The sequence below is a fragment of the Echinops telfairi genome, unplaced genomic scaffold (assembly GCF_000313985.2).
Source record: "Echinops telfairi isolate 266 unplaced genomic scaffold, ASM31398v2 ScPeMD7_7427;HRSCAF=8465, whole genome shotgun sequence".
NCBI lineage: Eukaryota > Metazoa > Chordata > Mammalia > Afrosoricida > Tenrecidae > Echinops > Echinops telfairi.
Window position 1 is genome coordinate 17362835 of NW_022111327.1, and position 16731 is coordinate 17379565.

Here is a 16731-nt window from a genome sequence, read left to right on the forward strand (position 1 = left end):
TTGCTCAAAAATCCTTCAGTATTTCAACTCGAGGCTTGAATTTTATTTTTCAGTTCCTTCAGCTTGAGAGTTGCCAAGGATTGTTCTTCCCCTTTGGTTTTATAATTTCAGGTCTTTGCACATTTTATTATACAGTTATGCTTTGTCTCCGGTGCCAACCTTTGAAATCTTCCGTTGAGCTCTTTTACTTCACTATTTCTACTATGTGCTTTAGCTACCCAACACTCAAAAACAAGTTTGAGGTCTCATCTGACAGTCATCTTAATCTTTTCTTTCTTTCCCCATTTTTAAAATGACCTTTGATATGATGTCCATGATTGTATGGAAAAATTTTTTGCTCTTTGGTTATTAGTGTTAAATGTGTCAAATCTATTCTTTAGCTAGTTCTTAAATTCAGGTGGGGGAAAATTCAAGGTCATATTTTTGCTCTCATGGACTTCTTGAATTTGGTTCAGCTTCAACTTGAACTTGAATATCATAAATCGATAGTCTGTTCTGTAATCGGACCCTTGCTATGTTCTGACTATGATCTTCTATATCACTTATGCCCCTACATGTTTTTGATGTGATTCCTGTGTATTACATTTGGTGAGATCCACAAGTATAATTGCCATTTGTGCTATTGAAAAAAGGGTATCTGCAATGAATAAGTCTTTGGTTTTGTAATATTCTATAATGACCTCTGGTATTGTTTATCCCACCCAGGCCACACTTTCCTGCTCCTGCTCCTTCTTTTTGTTTTCAACCAGAGCCAATAATTATCAATACATCTTGATTTCATATTTGATCAATTTCAGACTGCAGAATTTGGTAAAAATCTTAAATGTCTCCATCTTTGGCATTCAGAGCTGGCATGTAAATTGAATTAATAGCTTGTTTACTGGTCTTCCTTGTATGTGATAGGAAAATATCCTATTTCAGATCTTGAAATACTATTTTTTTTTAGAAATGAATGCAATGGAATTTATCCTGGATTTTCTGTTTCTGGCATTGAAGAGTGTATATTTTTCTAATTCAAAATGGACAATATCAATCCATTTCTGCACACTAATCCCTAGGTTATTGAGCTTTATGCATGCCCCATCATTTCCAATCATTTTCAATTTTCTGCTGATACTCACAGGTTTCCATGGGCCAGTTTTCTCAGAAGTTGGCTGCCAGATCCTTCTTCCTAGTTTGTCTTACTCTGGAAGCACCCCTGAAAATTGTCCATCGTGAGGAACCTTAGTTGTATTTGAAATATGTGTGGCCTGGCTTCCAGGATCACATCAACAGACAAGCCATAACAATAAGAAAAATGAATAGAGGACTGGTGGTACCATTCCAGAGAAAAATAAAAAGAGGAACATATTGCCCCATAGTGAGATGACCTGGTAAGATTATCTCTTTGGAAATCACCATATACATCTATTTGCACTTTTTTTTTTAATTCAGTGTACTGTTGTTGACAAAGAATAAACATCAAATACCTGTATAAATCCATTGTAATCAAAATCTGACTCACAGCAACCCCATAGGGTAAGAGTAGAAGAAACAGATGTGTCCAGGAAGAAGGAGAATCTGAATGTTCCTTAGATGTGAGGACGGTGAGGTTTAGTGTCACTTAGTTTGGGCATGATATTAGTGCCTAGAACCTGGAACAGAAAATCGTGCTTGGTACAATAGAGGATCGTCCAAACAGAGGAAGATCCTCAGTAAGATGGATTGACAAAATGGCAATAATAATGACTCAAATATAGGAATGATTTTGAGGATGGCACAGGATCAAGCAATGTTTCATTCTGTTGTACATAGGACTACTTATGAGTTGAACTTAACAACCATAATGTTTTGCTGTATATATTCTCCACAAGAGGAAAATGAATATTAAAAAAAACAAGTGTATATTCATCAGTGGAGGAATGAACACATTGTAAAATAGTCATACAATGGAGAGATAAAATAACAAATTAGTGCTACATACATCAACCTTGATGAATCTCATGTACATTTTACATGAAATTAGAAATATACCAGACTGAAGACAATACACACTATGCAGTTACAATTATATTAAGTCAAATATCAGGCAAAACTAATCTATGTTGTTTGGGGCAGAAATGGAAGCTGACTGGAAAGAGACACTACAGAACTTTCTAGGGTCATGAAAATGTTCTTAGTAAAATGTTCAAAGATTGTGACTACATGAATGTATATCATTTTCAAAATGCATCAAATGAAATATTTAAAAATCTCTGCATTTCACTGTGTAAATTTTATATCAACTGAAAGAAACTGAGTATGATCACAGAAGTTATCTATCAAATAATAGGCATGAGCAAAAGGAGATGAGGAAAAACATAGGGACAAAATTTAGAAAACTAAATAGTCCAATTGGCTTCAAGAAATGCTCAAATCCAGCTGCACATTTGAACTCCTGGAGCACTCAAAAACAAAACAAAACAAAATTTATCAGTGCCAAACCAGAGATTCTGATTTACTCGGTCTGTAGTGAGCTCCAAGCATCAATATTTTATATAATCTCCTCCCAGATGATTCTCCAAGTCAAATTTGAGAACCAGAAGCTGAAAGAATGTAAAGATTAGTTGGACACAGATCGTAAACAGCCTGGAACACAAGGTAAAATATTACAACTTATTTAGATGGGGATGAAGAGACACTGAAGGTTTTAAAGCATGTGGCCTCAAATAATCAGAGCTATGTTTTAGGGAGATAAGTCTCATATCTGTATTCTGTAGAGAGTAGACTTAGATGTAGAGAGACAAATTACAAGGTTGGTCCAATGGTTTGGGCATGAGGCCATGTGGCCCAGAATGAACATGGTAGCCTTGTGAATGGAAGAGAGAGAACAGATTCATTTATTCAATCATTCAGTCCTTTGGAACAGGTTAAGACTGGATTAGACTGAGGAATCATTGATCATTCATCTCTCTACATAGATGGAGCAATAGGTAATCAACATGCACCCATTAGGTACCTAATCTGGTAGGTAGGAATAAATTGGTGGATAAATATATGCTCTAGGTCACATAATATATATTTTAATAAGAGACGCTAAAATTTTAAATGATAGGCATATTTTGACTATGTTTAGAAGACATTCGAAGAAGGAGAGAAAAGGATGATAATGGATGTAGCAAAATAAAGAAGTCTAAAGGAAGAAACTAAAGAAAGAAAGATTCCTTTTAGGTCAAAAAGAGAATAAAGGAAGAGATTTGTTTGGTTTTGTTTTTACTTGTTCATGTGTGTAGTATCTATGGTATATCTAGGTACAAATGGCAGTAAACCATGGAATACATAGAGCTCTAGCTCAAGAGAGAGAGCTCAGATAAATACATCCATGCTAGAATCATGTAATTCAATGACATTTATTAATAATTCTGAAAGTATCAGGGGAGAAGATGTGTTAGTCCAGGTAGACTAGAGAAACAAATCTAGGGAGACTCATATGTGTGTAAAAAAGAAATACTCACCTTCCTGACACGATCGCTGAAGACAAAGCGGGTACATAAGCAAATGTTGTGAAGAAAGCTGATGGTGCCCAGCTATCAAAATATATAGCATCTGGGGACTTAAAGGCTTGAAGATAAACAAGTGGTCATCTAGCTGAGAAGCAACAAAGTCCACATGGAAGAAGCACACCAGCCTGTGTGATGATGAGGTGTCAATGGGATCAGGTATCAGGCATCAAAGACCCAGAACAAAAAATTATTTCATATCATTGTGAATGAGGAGGAGATGAGCCCATCAGGGTGCAGCATAGCACTGATGAAACATACAACTTTCCTCTAGTTCTTTAATGCTTCTTCCCCCCAACTATCATGATCCCAATTCTACCTGACAAATTCAGCTAGACCAGAGATTGTACACTAGTACAGATAAGAGCTGGGAACACAGGGAATCCAGGACAGATAAACCCCTCAGGACCAATAATGAAAGAAGCGATACCAGGAGGGTAAGAGATAGGTGGAGGAGAAAGGGGGAAGTGATCACAATGATCTACATATAACGCCCTCCTTGGGAGATGAACAACAGAAAGTGGGTGAAGGGAGACATTGATTAGTGTAAGACATGAAAAACTAATAATAATTTACAAATTATCAAGGGTTTCTGAGGGAGGGGCATGGAGGGGGGAAAATGAGAAGCTGATACCAATGGCTCAAGTAGAAAGAAAATGTTTTGTTAAAGATGATGGCAACAAATGTACTTGACACAATGGATGGATGGATGGATGGATTGTGATAAGAGTTGTACTAGCTTCCAATAAAATGATTTTTTAAAGAGCTTTATATACAGAATCAATAGAATATTGAGAAAACATCCCAGCCAAGTCCATAAGTTGGATATTAGCCCATTAGTCTGGTACCAATGTATAAAGTCCTCGTCAGACTCACAAAACACATGTAATGATGCCACATGCAGGAAGAACCAAGGCCAGTGGGTGGGAAGTCTTATGGATCTAGTGGCATTGTAAGCATCTCAGCACTGGCAGAGGTCTCCACGTGGCTTCTCCAGGTCCAGGGTTTTTGTTGCTATCAGCAGAAGGCCTCATTGTCTATCACCTGATGGACAGGCTATATACTCCACCCCTTTACTCTTAATCCTCTCAAATTGACAAATGATTATATAACTACCACAGAAGAGGTGGGAATGACTCAACCATCTCTAAAATCTAAATAGATACTCAAATAAAGGGCAAAAACTAAGACATTGGAAATATGGAAGAAAGGGAATTAGCCATGATACATGTTGCAGAGACAGTGATTAATAGGTAAGCCTATTGAATTCAAAATTAGGAAGTCATTGACAAAAATGCATGGTTAAAATGGATAGATGAGGGTAGAATTAAGATGAGAAGAAATTGTGGAATAAATGGACTAAGAGGAAGTAGAAGAAAACATTGTTGACTCAAAATGATAGCTACTCATCTGTAAAATGTGGGTAAAAACAGTACACACCACAGGAGATGGTTGTGTGGCAAGAAAACAATATAAAGTACTTAGCATAGTGCTAGCATCTATTATCCGGAGTTGTTGTTGCTATTGCTTGCTAGTTAAAATAAGAACATGGTTGGCAATGTCCTGGAAGTGATTGTGGTGATGGTTGCCTGACTCAGGAATGTGATCAAAGTATTTAAATGTATGATGTGTGGATTGTATGTCTGTGAAACTGTTTAAAACAAACTATTTTTTAAAAAAAATAAACGTTAGCCAATAGTTTTTTTAAAAGCTCTCATTGTAATGCAGAAAATAATATAGTTTCTCTGATCATTTCTAATACCCCTGGATGGGACTTTATATGTATAAATGAGAACAAATCTAAAGAAATTGAAGGGAAAAGGCAACAAAATAGCAGCTTCCTAATCTAGCTGATATTTCTTGGGTTTTTTCTTTGGGAAAGGCAGTAAACGAGTGTGGAAATCCTTGTAATATAAACTGCAAAACAATTCCATAACTCACGATTGAAATATATACTATATGAAAAAGCCACAACCCCCAAAGAAGAACAACAACAACTACATGGGACTAATGTCAAATTTATACTTTATTTTACTTTGTGTTTTCTATTGATAATGACTGATTGTTGTTACCTGTTGTCCAATCAACAATGCTCAAGGCAACTCATGTGTTCAGGGTAGAACTGTGTTCCGTAGGATTTTCAAATCTGTGATCCTTCAGAAGCAGTTTTCTGAGCCTGTCTTCTGAGACACCTCTGGGTTGGTTTGAACTGACAACCTTGAGAAAAAATTATAGATAAAGCAATAGAGAGGGTGAAGAAGACAATACTGCAGATGAAGATGCACAAGATAGAAGAACAAGATCCGACCAGGTGAGTGAGGGTAAAGGAAGAGGTTGCTGCCTTTGGAAGAAAAGGGACTCACTTTACTTGTTTTCTAAACTGTGGGAGGGAAAGGATGCATGTATAAATAAGGAAATTTATAAATAGGAGAATTATTAAAAAGCAATTGAAATGCAAAGGAAATATGCCAATGGCACTTAGATTGCTTCAATTTTTTGCTTAAACTAAGCGGCATAGTCACCAAGAATAAATATAGTGCAGTTGCTGTGGGGATTGTCTGCAGTGAAAAAGTTTGAAATAGGCCTGGTGTGGAAGATAAGTATTATTTAGGACACAGTTGAGGTTATATAACCACTGCTACCATGTCAATTTGGTCTGGCAATGACCCTATATAGAGTATGTGAAGCTGTAAATTTCTATGGGAGCAGATTGTATGAATTTTCTCTCACAAGTAGATGGTGGATTTGAAGCACCCTCTTTGTGGTTAGCAGCTCCACACTTAGCTAACAGTACCATTAAGCTTGATGTCAAGAAGCAGGAAATTTTATTAAAACAATTTAATATGGCCTTTCCTTCAGTAATCTTGGAGTAGAAACAGACTAAGGTGATGGCTACCCACGGTAGCCAAAAGGGGTCAACAAAAAAGTATGGGGTAAGGCCAACAGGGTAAGTAATTACAGTGTCTTATCAAAGCCAGTTTTCTCATCAGGAGTAAGATTGAAGAGGGAATTAAGCAAATGAGAAAAGAAGATTGAATATCTACCAAACTACACATTGCCATCAAATGAATTCCAGCTTGTATTTGCCCCATAGAACTTCCCCATAAAATTTTCAAGGCTGCAATCTTTATAGAAGCAGACTGTCACATTATTTGGACCCAACCCCAAGAAGGGGAGAGTTATAAGTACCAGGAGATGAAAAATAAAATGACAGAGAACCAGTCTGAGAGACATAATTTTGTTTGCATGGGGTGGGGCATAAGGATTGGAACAGCAGTACCATTTCTAGTGGTGGACTGCCAACTAAACAGAAAAGATTCCACTGAGAGGCTTGTTCTTGGGAAGTCTTTTCATAGTGTGAATGAGGTGAGCGAAGTAAAACTTTTACATCATCATGCTATCCTACCCACACTTGAAATTGACTGTTAGGTCAATGCTGTTCTGATATGGGAGGAAGCAGGAAGCATTTGCAATCTCTCTAGCTGTGTTGCACAGTTGCCTGGGTACCTGTGGGGAAAGAGTGCCAACCGGTGTGCCCAAGGACACCAGGGAGTCCTGAATAAGCTAAAGCAGCCATTTCAGGGAGGGAATGTCAGTGTCTTTCACCCATGGAGTGGCTGGTGAGATAAAACCGTTGACCTTTCAAGTTAGCAGCCAGGTTTTTAACAGCTGTGCTATTAGGGCTCCTTTTTGGATAAATGGGAGTAAGGGGATTGTAGGCTTGAGGAGAACAAAGGAAATAAACAAATGGTGGATTCAGAAGGTGGGAAGGAATGGTTTCTGGTTCCTGAGTAGGTCCTGGGCTTTCTATGAAACTTCAATTATAAAATTCCCCATCACCTAACTCTGCCTTATGAGACAAAATGACTTCAAGTAATTCAGCAAAGGAAAAGAAAGAACTAATGTGTCTCTAGCTGCTTTGATTTTCTTTGAAGTCATCAAATATGTTATGCTACCTCTCATCATAGAACTTTTGCACATATTTGTTGCCCCTGCTTCCTCAAGTGCCACCCTCCCTCATCCTTTAATTCTCTGTTTAATGTGAATTCCCCTAGGAAGCTTTCTTTGCCCTCTCAGACAAGAGTACGTTTTTTATAGCTGTGTAGTTTTCAGGACTTAATAAAATTGCAGTTTTAAATTCATTTGTCTATCTGATTACTGTCTGGCACAAAGTAATCATCCATAACTTCAAAAAGCCTTTTTGACCCAAACTGCAAGTTATATTTAACTCCATTTTTTCTGAATTAGACTGTTCTCTCTCTCTCTCTCTCTCTCTCTTTTTTCCCCTTTCTCTTTCTTCTAGAAAAAGTTGAACCATTTTATTAGGGACTCTTACAGATATTACAATAATCCATAAATTAATTCTATCAAGCCAACTTGTCCATATGTTACCATTCTGCCTGCTTGGCACTAAATATTTGTTCTCCTGATAAGCACCCATAAACTGAATTTGTTAATAGCTAAGAGCCATAAAACCGAGAAAATAATCCCCCTCACTGGTTCAGTTAGACTGTGAAGAAAATACACAAATAAGGAAAGGAATTCCAGAGCCCTGGTGGGTTCCAAGATATCTGTTAACCCAAAGGTCAGCCGTTTGAAACCAGCAGCCACTCTGTGAGAGAAAGAGGAGGCTTTCTACTCTCATAAAGATTTACAGCCTTGGCAATCCCACTGGGGTAGCTTTAGCATTTTCTGTTTGGTCTCTATGAGTCAGAATGGACTCACCAGCAATGAGTTAGGTTTGATGTGGTCTTTCATATCAAGAGGGCCCAAGGAATATTTCTTCATGACGAAGATGTAGTCAGAGAATTGTTTGAACAGGTCTTGAAGCTAGCCTTATCCAAACTTTCCCAGACCACTTAAAGATTTTGATTAACAAGGAATTTTGGAGAATGAGTACCAAGATAAATCATCAATACTCCTGAGATATCTGACTAAAGCTGTATAAACTTCCACCAGTGATGTTTTATGGTCCCACCTGAAAGCTGTAAAACGTCATTGGTTCCTGAAAGAATTACAGTAATTCCTGAAAGAATTACTGTAGTTCTTTATATCCAATCATTACATAAAAACCTGTTCATCAAGCCTAACCCATCCTAAATGGGACCTCAACTAGAAGATAACCAAATGAATGACTATCTTTTTTATTTAAATAACTTTATTGGGGGCTCATACAACTCTTATCACAATCCATAGATCCATCCATTGTGTCTGCCTGATACCTGATCTCATCGATACCTCATGATCACACAGGCTGGTGTGTTTCTTCCATGTGGATTTGTTGCTTCTCAGCAAGACAGCCGCTTGTTTATCTTCAAGCCTTTAAGATCCCAGACAATGCATCTTTTGATAGCCAGGCACCATCAACTTTCTCCACCACATTTGCCTATGGACCCACTTTGTCTTCAGTGAGCCTGTCAGGAAGGTGAGCATCATGGAATGCCAGTTCATTAGAAAAAGCGTGTTCTTGCAATGAGGGAGTACTTGAATAGAGACCCAGTGTCCATCTGGTACCTTAATACTAAACCTATAAATGTATGCACATAGATTTATTTCCCCATTGTCATATATAAACATATTTACATATGTACATGCCTCTATTTAGACCTCTATAAATGCCCTTTGCCTCCTAGTTCTTTCCTCTATTTCCTTTGACTTTCCTCTTGTTCTACTCTCATGTTAAGCCTTCATTTGGGTTTCAGTAATTCCTTTCATTTACATTGCCCTTGATCAAGCTCTACCAGGCCTCCTACACCCTCCTCGCCATCGATTTTGGATTACTTGTTGCTCCCCTGTCCCTGGGTTTGTTAATACCCACTTCCTTTCCTCGCTCCCCCCTCTCCTATGTCCCCCCTCCCGTCCCGTGTTCTCCTCCAGATTGTTTATACCAACTATCTTATATATCTAGACCTGTAGAGATAATAACATTGCACACAAAAAACAAGACAGAACAAAACAAAGCAACAACAACAAAATGAAAACAACAACAACAAACCAACGACAAAAAAAGAGAAAAGCCTGTAAATAGTTCAAGATCAGTTTGTTGACCTTTAGGAGTGTTTTCCTGTTGAGTCTGACGGGGTGCCACGCCCTGGCCCCACAGTCTATTTTTGGTGATAAATAAGTATCTTATAATGTCTTTGTTCATGATGAACTATATCGATCTGCATAGTTGAAGTCACCAGTTCTCACTGTCTAGAGGGGTGCATTCTTGAATTCAGATGTAAATTTTTTCTTTTTTCTGAATAAATTCTCTGAAATGCAATGCTTACTGATTTATTGCATCCTTCTACTAGGGTATGATGACCTTTTTTGTGGGGAGATCCTGGTGCTGTCAGCGTCTCCAAAGAAGCAGTGGAGTGGTGGCCTCTCAGAGACCAAAGGAACAGGTCAGAAGAGGCAGCACAGCAGTTTTATTAAACAGCAAAGTCAGGATACGTTGGTCTGCACTACTGAAGGGCTAGCCCTTGTTATATGTCTAGCAAAAGCCATTAAGCTCAGGGATTTTTGTTTTGTTTTTTCTTTCAATAAAAAGCTATTGTCTCTGATTGGCTGGGACTCATCATGGTCTCTGACTGGGATTCATCAGAGGTCCTTGATTGACTGGGGCTCAAGAAATAGCTAGACCTGTAAGCAGCTTTCTCAGGCCTTATCACTTCTTTACAACACAATGAATGACAGTGATATTTGAATGAGAAAATAAAATTCAACTGGACTGAATTGATTTAGCAATAAATATAAAAGACTTTCTCTTATAATAAACAAATATACTTATTTCAATTTCAAATTACCACCCAGAAACTTCTTTTTCATATATGTGTTCAGAGCTTAGGGCATGTGCTTTTAAATTTATTCACCCTTTGAAGGTCGAATTAAGTTTTGGTACTAGTAACAGTCATCATCTTCCTCTTGTGCCTTACAGAAACCTAAAGCATGAAACAGTGCGTGACAAGCGGGGAAACTGTTTGGGCCACACACTGAGCTATGTTCTTAAGACAACAAGACTGACATTGTTGTATAACAATTTCCCAAAGGGTTACCCATATGATTTAACATTCCTATGAACCTGCCCAAATTCCTGGTGTACTGGCTTATAGAAGCAATATCTCTTTGATGTTATCTCTAATACACTTACTTGTTTCATTCAGGGCCTGAAAGCTAGATGAATGCTGAACATCCATATTTTGGGTTGTATGTTATTAGCTGCCGTCATCTGGACTCACAATTCATTGTGATCCTATGTGACATATTAGAATCACTCCATAAAGTTTTCTTAACTATAATCTTTAGAGAAGCAATTCACCAGAAGTGGAGCAGTTCCTTCTGCAAAGCCATGGGCTGGGTTCAAACTGCCAATTGCAAACCACTAGGTTTCTGAAACAGCTATGCTGTTATTTTGTTCTATCAGTAGATTCCAATATATAATGACCTTATAGAACAGAGTAGAATTGCCCCATAAAGTTTTCCAAGCTATAATTGTTACAGGAGCAGATCACCTAGTCTTTTCTTCTCAGGAACCCCTGGTGGATTTGAACCACCAACATTTGGGTTATCAGTCCAATGCTTAACCATTGCACCACTAGAGCACCTATGCACCATCATGACTAGCATTATTCCCGAACTCTTTATTCTTCAATATGCTTTAATGTGAGCTGAAAATTGGATTCTGGGACCAATCACAAATCGTGGTTCTTTGCCTGCCCACTGTAAAGAAATACTAACCCCCTTCACACATTTTCTAGATAGTCTGGGAAGCCACGGGGACTGTTTCCAATCAGCTCAGTATCTACCCTATAGTATTCAATATTCCCTTTCCCTCAAACTTCTTTGTGTGCTGTAGCTCACCTTGACCAGATGTACTGTTACAACCAATGCCAAAAGATGTCAGCTAGGCTACTGATATGAGTCTCAAAGTAGTCACTGACATTAATGCCTGTAAGAGACCCTACTTCCAGTTCTGTTGTCTTCCCTATCTGCAGCAAGTCAATAGCTATTCACTTCGGAGGAAGATGATGTCTACAACAAAGCATACAAGCTCCATTTGCCGCTGAAACCTCTGGCAGTCTTCAGACTCTGCAGGAGTTTCTGGAACCACCGAACATTGAAATGAAACAGCCCTTTTAGCTTTTACTCAGAACCATTGCATCCCACAAAGTAAGAGGCCAGGTGGGCTGGTCCAGTGGACTACCTGAGTGATAACACCTGCAATATATTCAGAAAAGCGCTCCTCTCTATCTTTGGTCCACAGTTATTTTAAGCAATCAAAGGTTTCTGTGGAAAAGTGCCTTAACAGATCTGGGTTTAGTGCTTTTTAGGGAATGATAGGGTGATTTATCATTGTCCTGAACCCACAAAAAAAAAAAAAGGATTTTCCCAAGGGTTTTAAGTAAAACAAAACAAAACAAACAGCATGATCAGACCTGGCTTTTAGAAAAGTCACTTGGAATAAGTATGTAGAAATCCCAGAGATCAGGTGGGAGAGTGTTAGGTGTTACACAATGTTTATAAATGAATGTATAGAATAGAAATTAATAGGCATGGAAAAATAATCTCCAGATATCTCCAGGAGGTAAATTATTCCTAAATTGTATTTTTCTCTCATCTCAAGTCTTCTACATGTTCAACAAACTCTTCATTTGATCTGAAACGACAATCCCCTCACAAAACACAAAGAATTAATTCCCATTGTTCCAGCTCTTAACTAAAATGGTTAGTCTTCAAAAAACTAATTTCTTGGACCTCAAAATATCCACAGTACTCAAAACTGCACTGGTACAAGTATAGGTACATAGACGAATGGAACAGAGTAGATAATCCAGAGATAAACCCATTCACCTACAGGCAACCAAAAATACATTAAATGGGAGAGACAGTCTCTTCAACATGTGGTACTATCAAAATTGGAACTCCATCTGCTTTAGAATGACAATACAAACAAACAAAAAGCATATCAATGGGAATGAGGGGAAGAGGAGAGTTGAGACCCAAAGTCTATCAGGAGTCAATTGGACCCCTGCTATCAGAATGGCCACAAGAAAGAAAAGAGCCAGTCAAGGTACAGTATAGCACCGATGAAACACACAACCTTCCTCTAGTTTTTTAATGCTTCCTCCACTGCCCCCCCCATAATCATGACCCCAATTCTATCTTTCCAATCTGGCTAGAGCATAACATGTGTACTGGTACATATAAGAGCTCGCAGGAACAATAAGGGGAGCAGCGAACTGGAAGGGTAAGGGGGGCTGGTCAGGGGGAAGTGATTACAATGATCAACGTATGGCCCCCATCCCATGGGGATGGAGAACAGAACAGTGAGTGAAAGAGAAAGCAGTCAGTGTAAGACATGAAAAAAATAATAATAATGTATAAATTATCAAGGGGCATGGGGGAGGGAGGGTGGGGGAAGGAGGAAATAAATTGAACTGATGCCACGGCCTCAAGTAGAAAGAAAATACTTTGAAAAAGATGTTGACAAGATATGTACAGATGTGTTTGAGAAAATGGATATATGTATGGATTGTGATAAGAGCTGTAAGAGCCCACAATAAAATAAACTTAAAAGAATGAAACAAGACAAATATCTTGTTTTATGTACAAAAACAAACTCAAAATGAATAAGAGACCTAAATGTAAATCCCAGAATTATAAAGATTATCGTTAAGAAAACAAGGAAAAATTGAGTGCCTTCATGCAGTGCATAGATAAAATCAAGGAAGGAAACAGTAGGAAACAAAATAGATGACTGAGACCTACTGAAAATACTAAGATGCTTACACACATCAAAAGATTTTATCAAAAGAGTAAAATGATGATGGGGAAATAGATTTATGTGCATATATTTATAGGTTTAGTGTTGAGGTAGCAGGTCGACAATGGGCCTCCACTCCAGTACTCCCTCAATACAAGAACACTTTGTTCTATTAAACTGACATTTCATGATGCTCACCTTCCCGACATGATCGCTGAAGACAAATGGGTGCATAAGCAAGTGTAGTGAAGAAAGCTGATGGTGCCCCGCTGTGAAAAGATATAGTGTCTGGGGTCTTAAAGACTTGCAGGTAAACAAGCGGCCCTCTAGCCCAGAAGCAACAAAGCCCACATGGAAAAAGCACACCTGCCTGTGTGATCACGAGGTGTCGAAGGGATCAGGTATAAAGCACCAAAGGGGAAAAAAATCATATATCATGAATGAGGGGGAGTGCAGGGTGGGAACCCAAGGCCCATCTGTAAGCAACTGGACATCCCCTTACAGAAGGGTTGCAGGGAGGAGACGAGCCAGTCAGGGTGCAGTGCAGCATCGATGAAACATACAACTTTCCTCTAGTTCTTAAATATTTCTGCCCCGCCCATCTCCCATTATCATGATCCCAATTCTATACAAACCTGGCTAGACCAGAGGATGTACACTGGTGCAGATAGGATCTGGGAACACAGGGAATCCAGGACAAACGAACCCCTCAGGACTAGTGGTGAGAGTGGTGATATTGGGAGGGTAGAGGGAAGGTGGGGTAGAAAGGGAGAACCGATGACAAGGATCTACATATAACCTCCTCCCTGGGGGATGGACAACAGAAAAGTGGGTGAAGGGAGTCGTCGGGCAGTGTGAGATATGATAAAATAATAATAATATATAAATTATCAAGGGTTCATGAAGGAGGGGGGAACAGGGAAGGAGGGAAAACAAGAAAAACTGATACCAAGGGCTCAAGTAGAAAGCAAATGTTTTGAGAATGATAAGGGCAACAAATGTACAAATGTGCTCAACACAATGGATTTATATACGGATTGTGATAAGAGTTGTATGAGCCCCCAATAAAATGATTTAAATAAAAAATAATAATAATTCTACAAAGACTGGCTGAGGAATATAGTTAAATATTAAAACATTTTAAAGTTTGCAACAACCAAAAAAAGAGTAACAGGAGAGCCCACGAACTAGGGAAAAATCTTTAGCAATGCCACAACATGTAAGGAAAGGAATGTAAAATAGACAGAACTCTGAAACACTTGAATAAGAAAAAAATTATTCAAAACAAGGGGAAAAACATGGAAAGTTCACTAAAAATTACATTAAAATGGCTAACAAATGTATGTAAACTTGTTCACGATTGCTAGCCACCTGGAACATGCAAATCAAACAACACTGAAATACCACCCTATGGGAGCAATCATTCAATTGAAAAAAAAACAAATAATGCTCGAGAGTGTGCAAAGAGATTGGAACTCTTATACACTGCTAGGGGATTGTAAACATGCACAATTGTGGAAAGCAATATAGCACTACATAAAACAACTCGGAATAGAAATCCCCATCTGCTAGGTGTATACCCCAAAGGGGTAAGAGATACAACCTGAACATATTCTCTCCCATGTTCATTGCAGCACACTTCACAAAAACAAGAAGCTAGAAACAGCCCAAGCACCCATCAGTAGAAGAATGGATAAAGAAACTCTGGTATTTTCACACAGTGGAATACTATGCATCCCTCAAAAACAGTGATGAAGTCACAAAGTACCTCGTGACACAGATGGACCTGGAAATCATTATGCCGAGTGAAGCCCCAGAATGCCTCTCTCTCTTTCACAGACATCAAGTCTGTGCAGACTCACAGTAAGCCTATAGGACAGGATGGAATTGCCCCCTGTGAGTGTCTGAGACTATAATTGTTTATGCGAGGAGAAAGCCCCATCTTTCTTCTGGGGAGCTGCTGGTGGTTTCAAACTGCTAACCTTGTGATTAACAGCACAATGTATAACCACTACGCTACCAGTAAAGTTAGTCAATCACAAATGGTCAAACTTTGAATAAGATCACTACTAAAAGTTAAGCACCAAGAAAAAGGCAGAAATCTGGTCTGTGCATGCAATTTTACTTGGTCTCCCAAGCAAGAAGGGGTATGCCTGCTTAACACTTATGAGCAAGGTCAGCAGTTCGAAACAATCAGCAGTATATACCTTTGTTCCACAGTCAGCTCCAATCAAGAGACAGTCCTACAAGGGTGCTCATTGAACCTTAATGGAAATTCAAATCCAGAGGTGGCAGGGGGTCATGTCTGTTTCAGAAAAGGTGATTTTGTTTCTATTGGTGGGTAAACCAGGTGCAGCAACCTGCTACTGGGTAAAACACATAATATTGCTTATCTAGACCCCCAGTGAGAGAATACACCATGTATTATGTTCCTAAGCACACATTTTTTTTACCTAGTTTCTATCCAGCCCTTTGTGACCCAGGCTGAGTGCTACAGACAACTGGGACTTTAGACTTTTTCCTTTCAAGATGCACAACATCCTTCATAGGCCAAACCAGAAGGATTCAACTTGGAAACCCCATTAAGCAAGCCAGACTTTACATTAAACACACCTGTAGCAGATGAAGGTAACTGGAATCCTCTGTTGACTTAAGGCTGAAATGCTCTAGTGTGAGAAGTAAGTCACTGTTATCCCAAGGTTGTGGATTTGGAAATCGCTGTACTTTGGTTGAATCTCTTGCTTTTAGGGTGCAACTTCAGACTACCATATATTTGCTATTTTCATACTCTTATTGTTTTCTGGTTTTGGGTATATTAGTCCAGTAGGCATAATCACACCTTAGTGGACAAATATTATAAAAAATTTTGCCCAATCACTAACCCTCATTAATGGCATAAATCATGAAGTGTCAATATGTACAAGTCACCAATCTGTGCATTTTAACATAAAATGCTATCCTATACATGTATACTTTCCTTTCCTCAACAGTATTTTAAATTTCACCATTGGTAAAATTAATGATACTATTAATAGAATTATCATATGCCTCGTGGGGGTTATCTAAAATATTCACCAAGAAGATGTTAATCTTATCTCTAACATGGACCAGGGACATATATAAACTGTAGATACATGAATGGACTTTGAGCTAGCACTTAATTGTAAGCCCTAATCTAAAAACAATTAGTTCTTATGATGGGTGCTTACTCGATACTCTCATGAAGAGATCAGTGAAGACAACAACATGCACAAATACAAGATAGAGCAAAACCAAGCAACAATGTACAACAAAACAGCAACAACATCAAGCCACTGACAAAGAACAAATTAAAACATACCAAGAAAGAAAAGCTTGTAGCTAGCTCAGAAGCAACAAAACCCACATGGAACAACATACAGCCTGTGTGATCACGAGGGTTCGAACGGATCACTGAAGACAAATGGGTGCATAAGCAAATGTGGC